Below are 19,956 nucleotides of genomic sequence, written 5' to 3'. Positions count from 1 at the left end.
ATGACCCTAAAGGAAACACCGAAGTCTCCGCCTGGATGAGGGTAAGTCCAAGGAAGTCACCAAGAGCCCTGGGCAATGCAGGCTGTCGCGAGCTACAATCCGGCCCAAGAGTGGTCCCCCCTTGTGGCTGTGTAGCCCAGGAGAGGCGCACGTGTCACCTGTCAACCATAACACTGAAGACTCCTCCTGGGTGAGGGTAAGGCCAAGCATGGCACCAAGAGCCCCATGTCTTACAGGCTGCAACAAGCAGTGCTCCAGACCAAGAATGGTCCCCATGTGGCCGTGTAGCCCGCAGAGGTGCACGAGCTACCGAATAAAGCAACACCGAATAAAATCGCACTTGAGTGAGGGTAAGGCCGAGAACAGGTACAACTAGAGTTGAGCAAGTGGACCCGAGTCATTTGGCTCGCCGAGGCAAATGGAAGATGGAAACAGCCGTTTGTGCAAAGTGGCATTTGTGTAGATGGTTGGGTGAGGCGAAGTGGCAGTCATTTCACTGAAGTCCAAAGGGAGACTTGGCCCAAGTGACCTAAAGATGGAAACAGTTGGATGTGCAAGTGGTAGTGTGCATGCAGTAGTTGGGTGGGACATAGTGGCAGCTGGCTCACTGAAGTTTGAGGGGAACTTGGTTATGGAAGGCACTCATATCAAGCCAAAGGGCAAAGAGGGTGCAAAGCAAGAGGTACAGCCCAAGACGGAGTTCAAGCAGGTAAAACTTGGGACCTAGCCGTCCAAGCAGAGCTTGTTGGGATGACGTTTAAGAAGTGTGGAATCTTCACAGCATGGCATGACACATTCTGAACAAAAGGTTCAAGGTGATGGTGCAGAGTCAGGAAGCAAAGCTAATGTGAAGGTCGTCATGGTGTCATGGGGGCCTAAGCAAACTAAGTGGAGAGACTTTGCACCTTGTTGAACAGGAACATGCATACTCAAACTTAAAGGTCAAGACCGCCCTTGAACATGTCGAAGCAGTTTGGCTAGAGCATGGCAAAGCAAGTCTTGGTGTCAAGTGAACCAAGGCCGAAGAGGTGCAAATGTTCGAATGCCAAAAAAGCGCGGTGGTTTCACTTGGTGTCAGGTGGGGCCAAAGGCACTTTGTCAAAGAGGATCAATGCACCTATGGGCAAAATAGGTTAAAGAGCATGGCAAGAAGGTCCAAGGCAACCAGGTGGTGCAGGGTTGGAAGTTGCAGAAGATGGGGCAAACCAAGCTGGAGTCAGTGAGGTGGGCAACTCTTGTCCATGAAGATTTTGCACAAAGAGCTCACGGGGCATCGATGAGCAACAAGGCTCAAGACAATGCTCCAAAGGAAAGGAATGTGAAGTCAAATTTGAAGAAAAGATGTTGCAACCAAGTTGGCATCAACTCGACAGACAAATCTCGACTTCCATGAAGGCTTATGCATTCTAGGCAAAACTGCATTGCCTCTGGTAATCACTCTAACTCAGCTCAGACAGGAGCTTCAGTGAGACCACGCAGTCACCTCACCAAATTTTGGGGGATTGGGGGACTCTCGAGTGGGGGCTTGAGAGTCTGGGCCATTTAGGATGAAACAAGATAAAAATACAAAAATATGCACCATCTTTTCATTGTCACGGGTTCGACATTGACTTTGCTGATGGCTATAAAGCAAGGTTAAGACCTCCCGCATTTATTTACTATCTATCACTCAGCACAGATCATACTCCAAAGTGAATACACTCAACCTTTGGTTTCGAAGGCAATTGATGAGGGCATCAATTCCATAAAGGGGGGGTATATGTGAGGTGGGAATACTATCCAAGGTCCCATGGTGCCTTGGGGGTATGCTAGCCTGCGTTGGGGAATATGCATCTATATGGGGATGAGGTGCAATGGAGAGGCATAGCACGGACCCATGTTAGGCACATGTAGAAGCACTCACGCACCGGGTAGGCACGTTAGGCCTCCCGCATCACGAATGAGGTTCCATGATGCCAAGTACCTTTGGGGGATGCCCTCCCCGCCTTGATGGTGATATTGCTGGAACGTGGAAAGGGGGTTGAAAACGGTGGAAACGGCAGACCGGCGAGCCGTGCCGTGCCGTGCCGACAGGCCGACGGATCATCGATGGAAAGCAAGTCCCGAGTCTAGGCCGTGGAGCCGGGCCGGGCATGAAGGCAAGTGAACGGTGAGACCCGCAAGGAAAACACGTGAGACGCGCTCGACGGGCCGATGGAGCTGAGCCATGAAGCATGGTTGGTGGAAGACTGCCTCACGGCTAGATGTCCGAGTCCTGATCCGTCCGGGCTTGTGACATGGCGGGTGGTGGAAAAATAGTAAAAGTTCACTTTTGCATAAAACTAGGGAAGCTCTACTAATACTTCAATATTTGCAAGTTTTAGTAAGGGTTCAGGGTTTTCGCTAAGGTTCACCGATCAGAATATTTTCAAAAAATTAGAAAAAAATCTCTTTAATTGTCGCTGGGGTGGGACATCTACCCTCCCCCTCCATACTTTGTGGAGCCCTCCCCCCACAAGCACTGGGTGGGACGCAACTCTTAATGAGGGGCTGTAGTAGGTAACTAAGCCTAGGGAGTGCTACTATGCCGTTTTTAGCATAGTTACACACTTGAGGGCCTAGTTCTACTAAGTTCTACTAAGCCTAGGGAGTGCTACTATGCCGTTTTTGGCATAGTTACACACTTGAGGGCCTAGTTATACTAAGCCCTCCCTCTCAATGCGCGTGAGCAAGAAAGGGGCTTATGGGAAAATAACTGATAACTAAGCCCCGTGTGTGCATTGCCTTATATATTGTAATTTGTCCCCGCCTCCTCCACTCAAGAGAAACTATGGAAAACTCAAATATGAAGCCTTCAAAAAAATTCTATTAAAGCTTAAGTCCAATTTCAACATTGTGCCACTTGTGTAACCTCATGCTGGTACCTCCCTCTACAAGTTGTAGCTATTTTCCTACCTTTTAAAAAAATGCAAGTTGATTGTTTTATATTGATAATAGATATCAAACGAAATAGATCACCCGTGGGTCACCCTACCCTTTTTATTAAATGCAAGTGGATTGTTTTATATTGATATCAAAAGATATACATCCCCATGACCTTTTGCCTTGTTCTTCTCCCAGATGGCTAAACATTCTTTGAAAAGTTAATGTCATCAAACTAGGCCTTCGAATTGTAACTATGCCATTTTTGGAAGAGTTGCAAAATGCCATTCAAAACTCCGCCATCTTGCACTTTGACTTTTTGCAGAGAACACAATGTTCTATTTTTTATGATGAAAGGTAGTTTGTCTGTTGTCATTTAATGCCGTGTGGCCCAGCCCAGTTAACTGGGCCACCTGGGAACCTTACCTAAGTGGATTGTTTATATTGATATCAAAAGATATACAACACCCATGGGTCAGTCTTGAAGCTAAATATGTCACATTGTCATTTTTTAAAAAGAAAACTAATTAATTAATAGTTAACAAAACTTTGCAAAATGAAAGGATGTTTCCAAAGTAGATTAAGAAAATGTCTAGAGAGGTATAAGGCTGAGAGGGTCCCTTCTTCAACGTTTGGCTTTAATAAAATGTAAAAAGCCTTTAACTTTTCATCCAAAGGCTACAATAGTAATACAATATGAGAAGCCTCGGGAAAGATGAGATTTGCAATAACTACTTCCATAGAAATTTAGGATAAAATTGCTAAAAAATATTCGTGGAAGCGGTTTTTTTTCTCAAAAAACACAGGGATTTGTATTGAAGGAAAAGAAGCATACAATGAACAAGATTACAATGATATTCGATCATATTTGTGGAAGCAGATTTTTAAAAGCCACTTCGATGGAGTAACTACGAATTTTAGATTTGAATGAAGCTATTTTCCTACCTTGTGCCGTATTCTTATGTAATCTACTCCAAAGTTTAGGCTCCAAGGCCCTTAATCTATTGAAACCTTACCCTGCATGTGGGCCACTGGGCTTCATCTTCAAGCTAAAGACATTTTTTTAAAACATAGTTTTAAATAGAGCCCGTAGTCTGTTGAATTCTGACATATAATATGAGAAATTGGATTTGAAAATGCATCTTCAAGATAAAAAAACTAAGGAGTATTTGTACATATATCATACATGTACATATAGTTATTATATATAAACATACATACATATATTGAAACCTTGTAATTTTAGGTAGGATTCACCCTAGAAACCTTGGTAAAATCTTTGGGCTTCTTTTGAAATCCAAAATGGCCCTTGAAGCCCATTTTAGGCTTCAAATTTAAGCACCCTTTTATGTTGTGAAGTGTGCATTTGGTGTGGTGTTGTGCAGGATGTCTTGACTCTTGGGCCATGCTAAATTAAACTGCAAATATTTTATATTTTGAATGTGGTGCTCGACGATAAAAGGGATCGAGAAATGGAGAGCAGAGACGGCGAAGAGAGTGGATATGGTTAGCATAACTATACGGCCGTCCTCGAGCTCAGGCCCTAGGGGTCTCACCCATGGTGAAATCAGGGGGTCCGATTAGAGCAGAGACGGCAAAGAGAGTGGATATGGTTAGCATAACTATACGGCCGTCCTCGAGCTCCGTCCTCGAGCTCAGAGCAGAGACGGCGAAGAGAGTGGATATGGTTAGCATAACTATACGGCCGTCCTCGAGCTCAGGCCCTAGGGGTCTCACCCATGGTGAAATCAGGGGGTCCGATTAGAGCACCCCCAAACCATCCTCGAAGCTAGCTAATCAGAGTCAGTTGTCTTATCACACGAAAAGCTCATCGTCCCAAACAAAGTCTTCAGTATAAGAAATACAGGCTCAAGTGGAGGGCTCGACATCCTAGGTGGATGCATCAATGTACGGTGTGTAGGGAGGCCTGGCAAACATCAGTCAAGATCCAGGAAATCATGTAGGATAGCCACAATGCACCCCCTCCTCTGCATGGGAAACACGGGCACCATCCCTATACTTAGGTTTATATAACCTAACATTCAGGCACTTCCAGCACCTGATCTGCCACTTGATTTTTGCACAGTGTTCAACTCTGAGTATGGCCTCCCAGCCAAGAACACCCAAGGTGGAGATGGAGTCGGAAACAAAAGAACCTTTGGAGTCATCTCTAAGGAGCAAAGGAATCTCCCCGACTTTGGATGTGGATGAGATCCGACAGATCAATGAAGCCCTCTCAAAGGCAAAGTACTGAAGCTGCAATAAAGAGCAACGAAGAGGGAGGCGACTAGTCTGATCGAATGAAAATAGGCAACCTGGAGCTAGTAAATAAGAACATCCCCATTTCATTATGTGAAGGCTTGGTAAATGAATGGAGCTTTTCTTACTAGGCACAAGCAGTAGTGGGACTGTATTATGGCCCTAGACCACCAGTTGAGTTTTTGCACTCCTGGATTAGGAATAACTAGAATGTGAGAGGCTGGGAAGTAGAAAAAATGTAATATCTTCCTAATAATTGCTATTGCTTTTTGTTTAAAAACGAACAAATGGCCCTCAATGTATTAAGAGCAGGACAATGGACGATTAGGAATTCTCCATTGTCTCTTTTTAGATGGTCACCGGACTTCTCCCCCTTGGGACCCAAACCCTCTCTCGTACCCATCTGGGTAGAGCTTTCGAATTTTCCTTTACACCTCTGCCTGTTTTGCTGAAGCTTATTGTTAACCCTCTGGATAGGCTGTTAGAAATAAGGCCCATTGACGACCTTGACCCTAGGTGGCACCCCCAGGCTCTTATCGAGATGGATATCACTCAAGAGCTTTCGGCCAATTTATCTATTTTTGTGGGAAGAGAATAGTCTATTGACCAGCCAAGTAATATATAAGAATATCCCCAACACATGTTTCCACTGTGTGTAGCCAAGGATCACTTTATTAGGAACTGTCCAGTTAAGTTCCCCCTCCTCCTCCCAAACCAGATGAGCAAAAGAACCCAGAGCCGAACAATCAAGGTTTTCAAAATATACGAAGACGAAACAAACCTTTCAACAAGAGTTGGCAACCAAAAGGCAACTCCAAAGTTAACAGAATAATAGGTTTACTCCCCCTCCTCATGGATCTTGCTGATCCTTCCCAACCAGAGGACCTCCTCATGGATCTTGCTGATCCTTCCCAACCAGAGGACAAATATCCTAGTGATGTTGAGGAGTATGTCCCAAGCTCCTAGGCTAAGACAAGACAAGGTGCATTTGCAACAGAAGTAGAGGACATGGGCTTTCAGGAAAATTTCCAAGAAGAGCAGCTACTCCCCTCAATAGATGAAGGATCTCTACCTAGAGAAAAATAAAAAGTGCCTCTCTTGCGGCAGTTAAGCAAGGGTTGAGGAATGGCAGCTTGAGTGATATAGGATCCTCTAAAAGGAGGCAGCCTCAAGTGGGAGGAATGCACTCCCCAACCCTTGATTAAAAGACCCCAAACCCCTTTGGGAAACCTCCATCCAAAACCCCCAGAACATGATGCTAGACAACATTACAGCTTTGTCCTTCAACACAAAAGGACTCACTGATGAAATTATACCCCATGTTATTAAAGATTGGATGTGGCAGTCAAGTTTAAAGCCTTTCGTTATATGCCTACAAGAAATCAAGGTGGTAGGTGATGCCACTCCAAATTCTTGTCACATGGCAGCTTTGTGAAACTCTTCCTAAAGATAATATAGAGAAGAGACTTGACACATGACAGCTTTGTGAAACTCTTCCTTAAAATAATATAGACAAGAGACGTAACATTTGACTTTAGTAGAATGTAAAAAGCCTTTAGCTTTTTTAATCCAAAGGCTGGCAAGTTGAAAGGCGAAGGCCAAGTTGCCAACGATAAGTCAAGCGCCACATAAATGCATAAAATATACAATATTATAGCAAGCCTCGCAAGTTGCAAGGCCGGCCGCCTAGCTGGCTGTTTTGTCCACTACTCGTCTCGCTGCACGATGGCCACTAATATAACTGCAGCTTGTAGACGGGTCCCATGCGTTCTCCTCCTTGCACACAGCAGGGCTGTAGAACTTAAGTCCATTTGCAAGGTCCAATCTCGTGGGTCCTCTCTCTCTCTCTCTCTCTCTCTCTCTCTGCACCATAGAATCAGCTGCTTCGATCAAACTGTCGGCCTACTTTATTAACATAAAAAGCTTTTTCACAAATTGCCTTTCTGCTCACTTTGTGGAGTGAGCACTCTATCCAAATGATTTAGCCCTTAGAACCGGTCATTCCAGTTGAAAGTTTAAATTGAATGTGCAAGAAATTTAAATATCAAACCTGCACGCGATGCAAAGCCGGTTAAAAGTGTAGGATGCACCGCCACTTGTCAGTGTAGGTTTGTGGGGTCCCTTCTAGCTTTGCAACAGCCTTGCAAACCATGAGGGCCCGCTTCGCGTTGGGCACCCTTGCTGCCCTCGTGGTGTGATGGCATCCCCATAGTTTGCAAAAACCATGGGGACGGGCTCTTATTCACTCACGAGATCACGCCCTTCCTCCAAAGGACACGTGACCACTCAAGAGGCTCAGTTACTCACACATAACTCATAACCGAGCCTGTGTCTGACCGTTACCTTATATATGTATTCAAATTTCTCTGTTCGAGTCTCAGAACGAGCTTGCTACGTTTCTCACTTCGAGTCTTAGAACGAGCTTGCTACGTTTCTCAATTCGAGTCTTAGAATGAGCTTGTTCGCTTTTGACCCCGGCTCGAAATACAAAAACAAAATATTCAAATTTCACACCAAGGAGCCTCACTTATATTAAAGCATTCTGAAGAGGCTATTCACACATAAGTTCAAATTTCCAAGTTTCTCATAAGGGTTGTTGGCTCACACACTCGAAAATGTATTGTGCACAATAACATTTGCATTGGCATTCAAAAGTACCCACATGGACATTAATCTCACATTACACAATCTTTTTGAAATTGACATGCATGATAGACCGTGTAAGCAACTAGACACTACCTTGGTGCACAATAGGCTGAGTGGTAAGACCTTCACACAATGGAAAAAGAACGCACGCATATATACAAAACTCACATGGGGAAGGGACAACACACAATTGGGTGAGCATACAAGCACGCACACACAAACATATGGATACCAAAGATGCAAAAAGCATTCCACCAAAACATGAACGACCCCTGAGACAAAGCATGACATTGAGCCAAAAGGCACATCAAAGATTAAAAATCAAGAGCAAGATTGCAACCAAGCATGCGACAAGGAGCAAGGAATCAACATAGACAAAATTTGACAAGAAGCTACATCAAGAGAAAAGAACGAAGCATAGTGGATAAACAAGCAACTTGCAGTTGCAAGTGTGCGCCTGTCAGGACAAAGGTAGGGCTTGGGCTAGGACGGGACTACTAGTAGCACACTACGACTGTGGGCAAGATTCAGGGGAGTCCAGTACATGTGAACAACCATCCTAAAAGTAAGAGCTATACTCCAGTGAGTAGGAGATAATGCTTATAAGCTCTCTCTTCCCGAACACTCTAAGGTGCATCCCGTTTTTCATGTGAGTCAAACATCTTGGAATAGATATGATAACGTGGTTGACACAAGTGTTTTGGTAGATTACATGGAACCCCCTAGTCTTGCACATGAGGCTGATCGTATCCTTGATTTGCAAGGCAAGTGCACTCACCATTCGGGTGCGGCAGGAGTGTCTAGTCAAGTGGAAGGACAAACCAGAGGAGTGTTCTACTTGGGAGAAAGTCGGTTCTCTCAAAGCCCATTTTCCTACCTTTGTTTTCAAGGGCAAAAACTCTTCCAAAATGGGGGAGTAATGTAAAGACAAAGGTAGGGCTTGGGCTAGGATAGGACTACTACTCGGACATTACAAGTGTGGGTAGGGTTCAGGGGAGTCTGGTACATGTGAACGATCCTCCTAAAAGTAAGAGCTACTTTTGGGGTGCATGGCTAATACTGGGAGAGCCTCACTTTTTTCGTCTTGTCTTGCATGAGAGGTCGTGGCTATGGCTTTCACATGCTCACAATGCCAAGCATGAAAACAACAAGGCCGCTAGTACAGGACAACTTTCAAGATAAGGGTTGGAGACATGCATTAAATTTGAAGCGCATTTTGGGCATCATAGAAGATTTCAGCATAAAAAGAAGCCTTAAATTTTGGTGGAAGGTGTCACTGGATGTAACTTGGAGACACCTTGTACTTGCCAAAATTGTGTTGCACCAATAAAGAACCGAGTGAGTTTGTAGGATAGTCCAAGTTTGGCTATGGCAAGCTCACGATACTTTTAATCGTGTGTATGTTCTCCTCAGCTGCTGCTGCTGCTGCTACCCCAATGTCCTCTACTACACCAAACAAGCAATAAATTCATGAGTATGCAGTAGGACTATAGCAAATAGTTACTCCTCTATTAGGGCTATCGAAGGTCCCTTTTTCTTCTCTCTCTTTGCACTAGATCTAAAGTGTGTTTGACAAGCTAATACAAAGAGAAATGGTGTGCTTGGTACTACCCTTTTTCTCCCCTTTCCAACAGATTTGCATGCAACTCTCTCTCTCTCTCCCCCCTACCCTAACATGGGAATGAAAAAATTCAAAGTCAATGCTCTCCCTATACAAGCTTCAACTAGTGAGAAAACTTGTAAGTACCATAAGTTGAAAGAAAAAACTTGATTATTGTCGACAAGTGTGAGCCCATTTGTCATGGGTAAGTTTGCTTTCAAGTGTAAAATTAGGGCCTGAGTTGCTTTCCGTTTGTGATTATGTGCTCCTCCTTCCCTCTCAAAGATAGGGGTCATAGTCTTGTTTGTGTTTAGGCTATCTTGTTTGTGTTCCCCATTCCCAGAAAGATTGAAATTCATATCTTTCATTAGTGTTTAGTCTTAGTTGTTTCCCCCCATTGTCCTCCATGTTGTGGGAGTAAGATCTTGGGAAGGTGTAGAGATCACCTCTGCAAGTACCCCCTCTCAACATCATTGGACTAGAAAAATGTATACTTGAGAAAGAGAAGCCTAGGGGGTTTGGCCGTGCAAAAAAGACCATAGATGAGCATGAAAAATGTATACTTGAGGAAGAGAAGCCTAGGGGGTTTGGCCGTGCAAAAAAGACCATAGATGAGCATGAAGAGACTTGGAAGGAGAGTAAAGAATCCTTAAAGAAAGAACAAGAACCTAGCAAAAGATGCAAGAAATCATAAAAGATCAAGAGAAATATTACCATCAATGAGTTTCCCCTCTAGGAAGGGGTCATGAACCATACAACCTCTTTGGGAATTTGAGTAGTCAAAGTTTTATTCATAAAAGTATGTAAGTGTAAGGGGTTTTCTAAAAGTACTTTTATTCATTTTATTCATAAAAGTACTTTTATTCATTTTATTCATAAAATTACTTTTATTCATAAAAGTATGTAAGTGTAAGGCGCACAACATGGTTTGGGGGGTACCCTCACCCCCTTCTAGCTTTGCAACACCGTTGCAAACCATGAGGGGCCGCTTCGCATGCTGTAGGCATGGGGACCCTTGCTGCCCTCGTGGTGTGATGGCATCCCCATGGTTTGCTAAACCATGGGGACATACTCTTATTCACTCACGAGATCAGTTGAACTGCACCCTTCCTGCAAAGGACACGTGACCACTCGAGAGGCTCAGTTACTCACAAATAACTGATAACTACAAGTGGCTTGTCCCTGATGGGCAAGAGTATTCTTATTTGTCAATCACGAATCAGTACGGTAGAGAGAGGTGTTGCTCTAGAGTCCCAAGATCACAAGTTCAAGCCCTCATTGAGAAAGCGATGGCATGCACGGGTGTGTTTTTTTTCTTACTTTCTAATTCTAAACAATTGAAGAAAAAAAAGAAACGCTCATCTTCGAAGGGTAAGTAAGAATAAGCCTTATATTTGAAGCCCATGATGGGCCCCATGGTCCCTAACTTGCCAACCTATATATAAACACACCATGCTTGCCATATATATACTCCTAAAAAGGACTTAATCTCATTGAATAAAGCACCAAACTTGGCGTAAATAAACAGCGTATTTCAACCCAAAATAATGTTGACAATCTCAACACACTTGAGTAAAGCTTTAAAACAATCTTCGGACAACTGGATCATCTCTCCTTGGAAGCCTATACTCCTCGCCTCCATCTAGCAAAAAAACATTAAAGAAAAAAACATTAGCTAGTGCAAGATAAACTTTTCGTGAAAAAAAAAGAAGGAAAACAACAAAACTTTATAAAACTCATTTGGTGGATCAATATTTGAGGCGAATGGGGTTTGAACAACCTTGTAGACAGCAAACCGAAAAATTCTGTATTGTCCAGTACCTAAGACTCGAAAATCTAACCTATCAAGCTTTTCATAGTCCACAAACATTACATGTACATGAAGTTGATATGCGATCTTTTGTAATCTCATACTGCAAATTCCAAGGAGCCCAAAGCTCTCGTGTAAGGGTCTCGACCATACAAACCCAACAATAATTTGGGTTCTTAAAAATAAAGATTCTAATCACAAACACACATACTTTGATTAGCTCTCATATTTTGATAAACTTTCATAATATGGCATTAAAAAAAATATTTTAATAAACCTCTCTCTCTCTCTCTCTCTCTCCCCCCCCCCCCACACACACACACACACACACACATATATAATACTTTCACTCTATCTATGAGAGTCTCCCATATTAAGAGACTAAGGTTATGTAGAAGGGTGAGAGAAGGGTGTGAGTGTGAATGGACTTAAGGTCCACTAGCTCACCTATTTAAAGGTGGAGCTATGAGGCATTTGAGGGTGAGCAAGGCCTCGTTGTATTCATAAACAACTTAATAAGCAAGATATTGTTCTTGTATTTTTTGTCTCTCTCCTCTCCACACACTTGATCTAGCATGAGCACCACATTTTCTCAACATGGTATCTAGAGCTTAGGTGATTTGAACCACTTGTGGTGTAGATTAGGTCAAAAATATCTATTTTTTCCTTATCTTCCTTGTGTGGAGCTCAACCCTCTTCCATTGGAGGCATTCTACCAGCTAGTAAAGGCAAAATCTTGAGGAGATTTCTTCATGGAACATGGAGACAAGGTCTGGGCGCATCATTTCGTACGGCCTATTTGAAGCGAAGAGGACTCCACGCGGCGGCATTGGCTCTGCAGCAAGTCGGCGCTGATTTTCTGCACAGTCCAGGTCGTACAGCCATTCTACTTGTGTAGGCCACCATTTGCCAAAGGGTTTAAGGGCTTTTGAGGCTCACCTCATCCCCTATCTACAGCTCAGTTTTGAGCTTATTTCATCAACTGTAGCGCTGGCTGGAAGCAAAAGACCAGGCGCCATTTTTTCTACTCACTCAAGCAAAAGACCAGGCGCCATTTTTTCTACTCACTCAAGCTTCCATTAAAGCTTGATTTTTGGAGGTTCTTTTTGCTCAAATTATTCCTCCCTTGCTTTATGCTGTTGTGAATTCTTGTAGCTGATCTTTCTCTTGATTTTGAAGAGCTCCCATTCACATGAGGTAGCCATAAGCCTCATGCCCGTCAAGCTTCAACATCAACATCAACTTTTAAGCTTTCAAAGTGATTCAAAGTGTGCTTTTAAGCACTAATTGTGTTGTTTAACACTAATTACTCTGTTAATCCAGTAAAGAAAAAGTGTTCTTAAACACTAATAGTGTTATTAAACACTAATGGTGAGTTAATCACCAAAATAAGTGTCATTTGACACTAAAAATATACTTTTTAGCACTAATTATGTTTTATACACACTAATGGTGATATTAATCATCAACTAAAGTGTTGCTCAACACTAAGGTGGTCTTAACCATCAAAGGAGGAGGTCATTTACATTAAGGAGGCTCTTCTTCATCATCAACATGGAGGCCGGCGCACACACCATAAGTGCCACATTACAAGTCTTCATCGTCAACCGTTTCTTCCAAAAAGAAATGGTGCAACCATGAACCAATTGTCTTCATCTCATAAGCTAAAGAGATTGAAGAATTCTGGTTTTTTATCAGAAAATTCAGATTTTTGAGTGTTCTTAAAGTTGGGCACATGTACATTAAGTGCTCATCTTCAATGTTTATGTGTATTACCCTTGAGGCTCTTATTTGTAAAAGACATAGGCATGCCATAAGCCATATGTTCTCATTTCCCAAGCCCAAGGCGATTCATTCCGCTGCATATTCTGTATTTTCATCATATAAGATGAGTTGTAAGGTTGAGCATAACATCCCTAAGTGCTCTACCTTATTGGTTGTCATGATTTTAAGCATCTTTTGGCATTACTTTTGTAGAGGCATTTGCAACATTATGAGCCATGTCCTCTCCTTCTTGAGCCAAAGATGATAAACCTTAGTTGTTTGAGTATTTACCTCAACCAATTACTCATTAAGCTTGTAACTTCAAACCCCAAAGGGTATCATTTAACCAACGTGCATAAAAGCTATTGTAATTGTGGAGTAGACACTGTCCTTGACCAATCCATAAGGCAAGTGGTAAGACCCTCCCTTTCCCTTCCCCATTTAAATCTACCTCATTACTCATGGAGGAGATATATTATTCAAGGAAGCATAAAGAATGTTGGAGGACCATCTAAAAGCAAACCACTTAAGCAATGGTGGCAGCCTGCTTATGATCATTGTGTGAGAATGGTCAAGGTGGAAAGCATATGGTGGAAGCAATGGCATGTATGTCTCAACCATGTCATCTACAAGAAGCAAATACAAAGAGTGGGGTGCACCATCATTGAGGTGTACATCTTCATCGACAACAAATAAAGACTTAGATGGCAACAATGAATTAGCCTCTAAGGCTCTAGGAACACATTTGTAAATCCTAGATAATCACACCTATATTCCAAGCCTTGTACGCCTAATGTTATAAAGGCATCTTATGTCCAATACCACCTATTCCATCCTTCCATAGTTGGTATTGAGGGGGGGTATTAAGAGACTAAGGTTATGTAGAAGGGTGAGAGAAGGGTGTGAGTGTGAATGGACTTAAGGTCCACTAGCTCACCTATTTAAAGGTGGAGCTATGAGGCATTTTGTAGTGAGCAAGGCCTAGTTGTATTCATAAACAACTTAATAAGCAAGATATTGTTCTTGTATTTTTTGAGTCTCTCCTCTCCACACACTTGATCTAGCATGAGCACTGCGTTTTCTCAACATCCCACACACACACACACATATATAATACTTTCACTTTGTCTATGAGAGTGAGAGAGAGAGAGAGAGAGAGAGAGAGAGAGAGAGAGAGAGAGAGAGAGCGCTCACCTTGAATCCGAAGCACCTCACGGCGGCGATGCGAACAACCCTCAAGCCCTGCACACCTGCCAAAACCACCGCCAATTATTGTTAGGGATACATCAAGCTACTGGTTCATAAGGGCTGCAACATTCAAAATTTTGATACCTCAGTGAAGAGGGCGCTATACGGCCGGCGGCTGCATGCAACAGGGTGCTACAACATTCATGCAACACTGCAGAGGGCACTGGGGGCGAAGGTGCCTAAAAGTTTTACCACGTGGTGGAAAGTATCACTCAAGTGCCTAGGCCTGAAGAGTGCTCGTTATGTGCAGATGAGGATGATACTAAAAGCAGACACTACTGTTTGCCAGGCCTACCGGTCATGTATCGAAGTTGAAGAGGCTCTTGCCCGTTAATGAAGCTCAGGAAGAGTACGAAGAGAAGGTCAGAAATATCAAAGCCAACCGGGAGAGCCAGGAACAAGACTGGACTGAGGTAGGGAACCAGTTGGGGCAGAGGAAGAAGCAGAGTTAGCTTAATTTATTCTAGAGCTAACTGATCTTAAGAATACCATTTAGGAGTTTCAATGAGTTAAGCTTCTCTAGAAAAACTTTTTGTATCTCACATGATAATTTTTGGAATAATACAATCTCTCTCGTTCCGATTAAATTTTTTTTTTAAAAGATAAGAGGGAATGAGGGTCCATTCTTTAACACTAGTGGGCAACCCGTGCTTTGCACGTATTTTGAGACTCCAAATTCAAATTTAACCCAAATTTCCTCCTTTTCTTCCCGAACCTCCAAATTCTTGCCACATGGTAGCTTTGTGAAACTCTTCCTTAAGATAATATAGAGATTCTGATTAATTTTTTTAAAAAAAAGATAAGAGGGACCGAGGGTCCATTCTTTAACACTAGTGGGCAACCCGTGCTTTGCACGTATTTTGAGACTCCAAATTCAAATGCTACCCAAACCTCCTCCTTTTCTTCCCGAACCTCCAAATTCTTGCCACATGGCAGCTTTGTGAAACTCTTCCTTAAAATAATATAGACAAGAGATGTAACATTTTTTTTTGATGAGAAAGTGTAATTGAATTAAAGAGAAAATTGAACCAGCTACAATGGTCCCTCAGGAAGAGGGAGGGACAGCCTCAACAGATAAAAGAGATTACAACATAAGCATATTGAGATACATCTTGAGCCTAGTTCTTGAGTAGAACAATGGAAGGATGGAACTCCATTTTTGCCATCTGGTATTTTTCTAAAGCCGAGATTGGGTAGCCAAGGGGTCTTGAGCTTCTTTCATTTTCAAACATAGCAGCTCTCCTGAAATCTTCAAGTCAGACTTCAACAGTTGGAGAGGAAAGAGGTTTCCATTAAACTTGCATTCCTATTGTGCCATATGAACCACATGGCAACACCCCTCCAAATGTTCCAAAGGGGAATGTCAAGATGCTTGCAGTTACCCAACCAGTAGAAACTCCTGAATTCCTATTTTGTATACACCTTTAGGCAAAATTGCCTGCTGTAAAAGCTGAATTACCTGTTCATTCTCTTTGCAACAACAATTGAAGAACATATGAAGATATCCTCTGTTGAACCTTTACATCTTACACATTTTCCATCCCCTATCCCACTGTTGCCATATATATATAGGCAGTGATGTGTGTGAACACACATCACTGCCATATATATATAGGCAGTGATGTGTGTGAACACACTTAGGACCGCCGGGGCACTTTTTCCCTCTTTAGGAGGTTTTTTCCCCCGGCTTGTATATACGCCCATCCTTCTAGGGCTAACTTATCTTTTGTACATTGACACAATCTAATACACTTTGTGTTGTGTGCATTCTTGCTTCTTCTTCTCCAAGCTTTGTGTGCTTTCCTGCAACCCTAATTCCAACAATTGGTATCAGAGCAGGCATCGGCTCTCAGGGCTACGCCGCCAGCACCCTCCGACTCACGTTCTCCGATTGAGGTGAGCTTTCACGAGCGCTTGCAGGTCCCTATACTCTGCGTTCTCAGAATTTGCATCTGAGGTCGTTTCGGGCTCCGTTTTCGCATTTCAAGTTCTGCCACAGGTGTTTTCGTCATTTTCTGCAGAAATTTTGACAGTGCAGTTTTCTGCAAAACAGGCATACGTGTTCTATTGTGGACCGTGCTACATAGCACAAGTTGTCTTCTGTTCAGTCTTTGCTTCATTACAGGTAGCTTTTGCATCAGTTTCAGTCAGTGGCCATGGCTGATAACAACAATGATGTATTTCGCATGTTGTCTGCTGAAGACAAACTGGATGGAGACAGCAACTACCCACTTTGGGTAGCTTTTGCATCAGTTTCAGTCAGTGGCCATGGCTGATAATAGCAATGATGTATTTCACATGTTGTCTACTGAAGACAAACCGGTGGATGGAGACAACAACTACCCACTTTGGGCATACATGATGCAGCATGTTTTGGTTGCAAAAGGAGTATGGAACATTGTGCAGGGTATGGATGTACGTCCAGGTTCTGTGGATGTAGGATCTGTTGAGGATGTTGCAGGTTCTAGCAGCTCTACTGTTGCTGCTATTTTACCCACTGCTGAACAAGCTCGTTTGGGATGGTAAAGATGCGAAGGCTCATGCCTTGATTGCACTTTCTGTCAAATGTAACATCACCCCACATATTCGTTCAGCTAAAACAGCAAAACAGGCTTGGGATATTTTAGCTGGTTTGTATGCAGGTCGTAACGAGGCAAAAATCGCCTACCTACGTAAAGAGCTAGAATTGAAGATTATGCAAGAAGATGATGACATGAATGTTTTTCTTGCTGAGATTAAAGATCTCAAAGAACAGTTGATTTCTACAGGTGAGATTATTCCTGATCATTCTCTTGTGCAGACTGTTCTTGATGCTTTACTTGAGACATATTAGACTTTTGCTTCCACGTGGAGACTTCTTAATGAGGACAGCCCGGTTGATACTTTAGTCAACAAGCTCTTGCAAGAAGCGCAGTCGAGGCAAAACAGGGCCAGGCAGCGTGCAGTTGATCAAGCATTTATTGCTGCCCAGCAACAGAGAAGAAGTGGTAAGGCATCCCCTTCCACTGTTTCTTCTCCTATTAGTAGGTCTGCAACTTCTTCTCCTTCCACAGGTAGCAACAATAAGTCTGAGAAGGCTCTTGATAAAGGTAAGAAAAAGACCAGGTGCAACTATTGTAAGGCAAATGATCATGTCATTAAGAATTGCCCTAAGCTAAAGGCTAAAGAGGCAAAGAAGAAAGAGTCAAATGCAGCCACAATAGCGGATGCTTCTACAAATGCAGATTCTGCAAATGTTGTGCAGGATACAGAATGGGCGTTTAGCGTGTATTGCCAATATGACCCATATGTACATGATGCATGTTTGGCAGTTTCTGTTGACTCTCATGTATGGTATTTTGACAGTGGTGCTACAAAGCACATTACCTCGCATCGTGATATGTTCACTTCTCTTGAGGCTGTCCCTAATGGGAATACTGTCACATGTGCCAATAATGCTTCTTACCCAGTGAAGGGCATTGGTAATATTATGCTTACTGCTGCAAATGGCAGCGCTTTCACACTTTCAGATGCTTTGTATGTGCCAGGGATAAAGAAGAATCTATTGTCTGTGTCTACGCTTGCCAGACTTGGACTTGTAGTCAAATTTGTGGATGACAGATGTACTATTCATGATTTGACTTCTGGTGATACGATTATTGTATCTGGCACCTTGTTTCGTGGGCTGTATAGGCTCAATTCTTATGACAATGTGGAAGATTCAGCAAATGCAGTTTCTAATGAAAAGGCAGTTTCAGATGCAAAACTATGGCATGCTCGTTTTGGTCATCTAAACTTTGCTAGTTTGCTGCGTTTGCAGAAATTTGATATGGTTGCTTCATTGCCCCCTCTTGAGGCACCATTGAAACATGTTTGTGAAGGCTGTATTTTGGGCAAAATACAGCGTTCTGCGTTTCCAAAGGATGGTTCTGTGCGGGCCACTCGCAAATTGCAGCTTGTACATAGTGATGTATGTGGGCCTATGCAAACTCCGTCATTTGGTAAACACTTGTACTTCGTGACTTTCATTGATGATTACTCGAGGCATGCATGGGTATATCCACTGAAGGCATGCATGGGTATATCCACTGAAGGCAAAGTCCGAAGTGTTTTTGTGCTTCAAACAGTTTTTTCTTATGGTTGAAAATGTATCCAATTGTACTGTGGGTACCCTCCGTTCTGATCGAGGGGGGGAGTACTTGTCTAAAGAGTTTGATGCATTTCTGGCTAGTCGTGGGATAAAACACCAATGTACAGTGCCGTATACCCCTCAGCAAAATGGTGTTGCTGAGGGGAAGAACAGGTCACTTATGGAGATGGCACGATGTATGGTCAAGAGCCAAGCTTTGCCACATGCGTTTTGGCTTGAGGCTGTCATGTGTGCTGCATATGTACTCAACAGGTGTCCCACTAAGGCCTTGCAGTCTATTACTCCATACGAAGCTTGGCATGGCAGGAAGCCTTCTATTGGTCACTTGCGTGTCTTTGGTTGCTTGGCCTATGCTTTAGTGCCTGTGCAACAACGCAGAAAATTGGATGATAAGGCTGTCAAATGCATTTTTGTTGGTTACAGTGCTGAGAGCAAGGGTTACAGATTGTATCATCCACAATCAAAGCGTATCTTGATTAGTCGAGATGTTGTTTTTGTGGAAGATGCTGTGCAACCTTTGTAATCATGTACCAAAGAGACAGGTGTGAGCTCACGGGATGTATTTGATACGTTGTTGCCTCTCTTTACAGGTGGGAATTCAAATGTAAGTCCTAATGAGGCAAATATTCAGCCTATGCAGATTTCAAACGACATCATAGATCAGACTATTTCTGATGCTGATTTACAGGATGTAATTCATGAGGATAGGGCTGAAAATGAGCAGGCTAGAGGTATGCCAAAATGGTTGGTGCAAACCTTGCGTGATAGTAAGATTGATGCACCTATGACTAGTCGTACTCGTTCAGGTTTTCAGCATGCCTCTTATGCATCAGATTGTTATGCTTTGGCTGTGTCTAGTATGTGTGAAGAGGAAGAACCTCTTTCATTTGATGAGGCACAAAATTCAGAAAATTGGTTGGCTGCAATGCAAAGTGAATATGATGCTATAATGAAGAATGGTACATGGTCTTTGTGTGATTTGCCCATTGGTAAAAAGGCGATTGGATGTAAGTGGGTTTTTAAGTTGAAACGAAAGCCAGATGACAGTGTTGATCACTATAAGGCTAGACTTGTTGCAAAGGGTTATGCTCAAGAAAAGGACATTGATTTTGATGAGACCTTTGCTCCCACTTGTCGTATGACTACCATTCGTAGCATTTGTGCATTGGCAGCTCATAATGGTTGGAATGTACATGAGTTGGACATAAAGACTGCATTCTTGAATGGAGATTTGCATGAGGAGGTGTATGTATCGCAGCCTCGTGGTTTTGTTCAAAGAGGGTAGGAAAACAAGGTGTGCAGGTTGAAAAAAGCTTTATATGGTTTAAAGCAAGCTCCACGAGCTTGGTATGAAAAGATACATGCATATTTGACTGCACATGGGTTTCAGAATAGTCCAACAGAAAGCACTTTGTATGTTAAACGTGTGGATGGTAATCATTGCTCTCTATGTCGATGACATGCTGCTCACAGGACCAAATGAGAGTCATATTGCTGATTTTAAGGCTTATTTGAATGCCTCTTTTGAGATGTCAGATTTGGGGCATTTGCATCATTATTTGGGGATACAATTTAAGCAATGTGATGGAGGTATTGCTT

This window comes from Cibotium barometz, chromosome 31, assembly GCF_041138505.1.
Source record: "Cibotium barometz isolate CiBa-2024 chromosome 31, ASM4113850v1, whole genome shotgun sequence".
Lineage (NCBI taxonomy): Eukaryota > Viridiplantae > Streptophyta > Polypodiopsida > Cyatheales > Cibotiaceae > Cibotium > Cibotium barometz.
The sequence above is the reverse complement of the archived record's forward strand: the minus strand, read 5'-3'. Positions refer to the sequence as shown.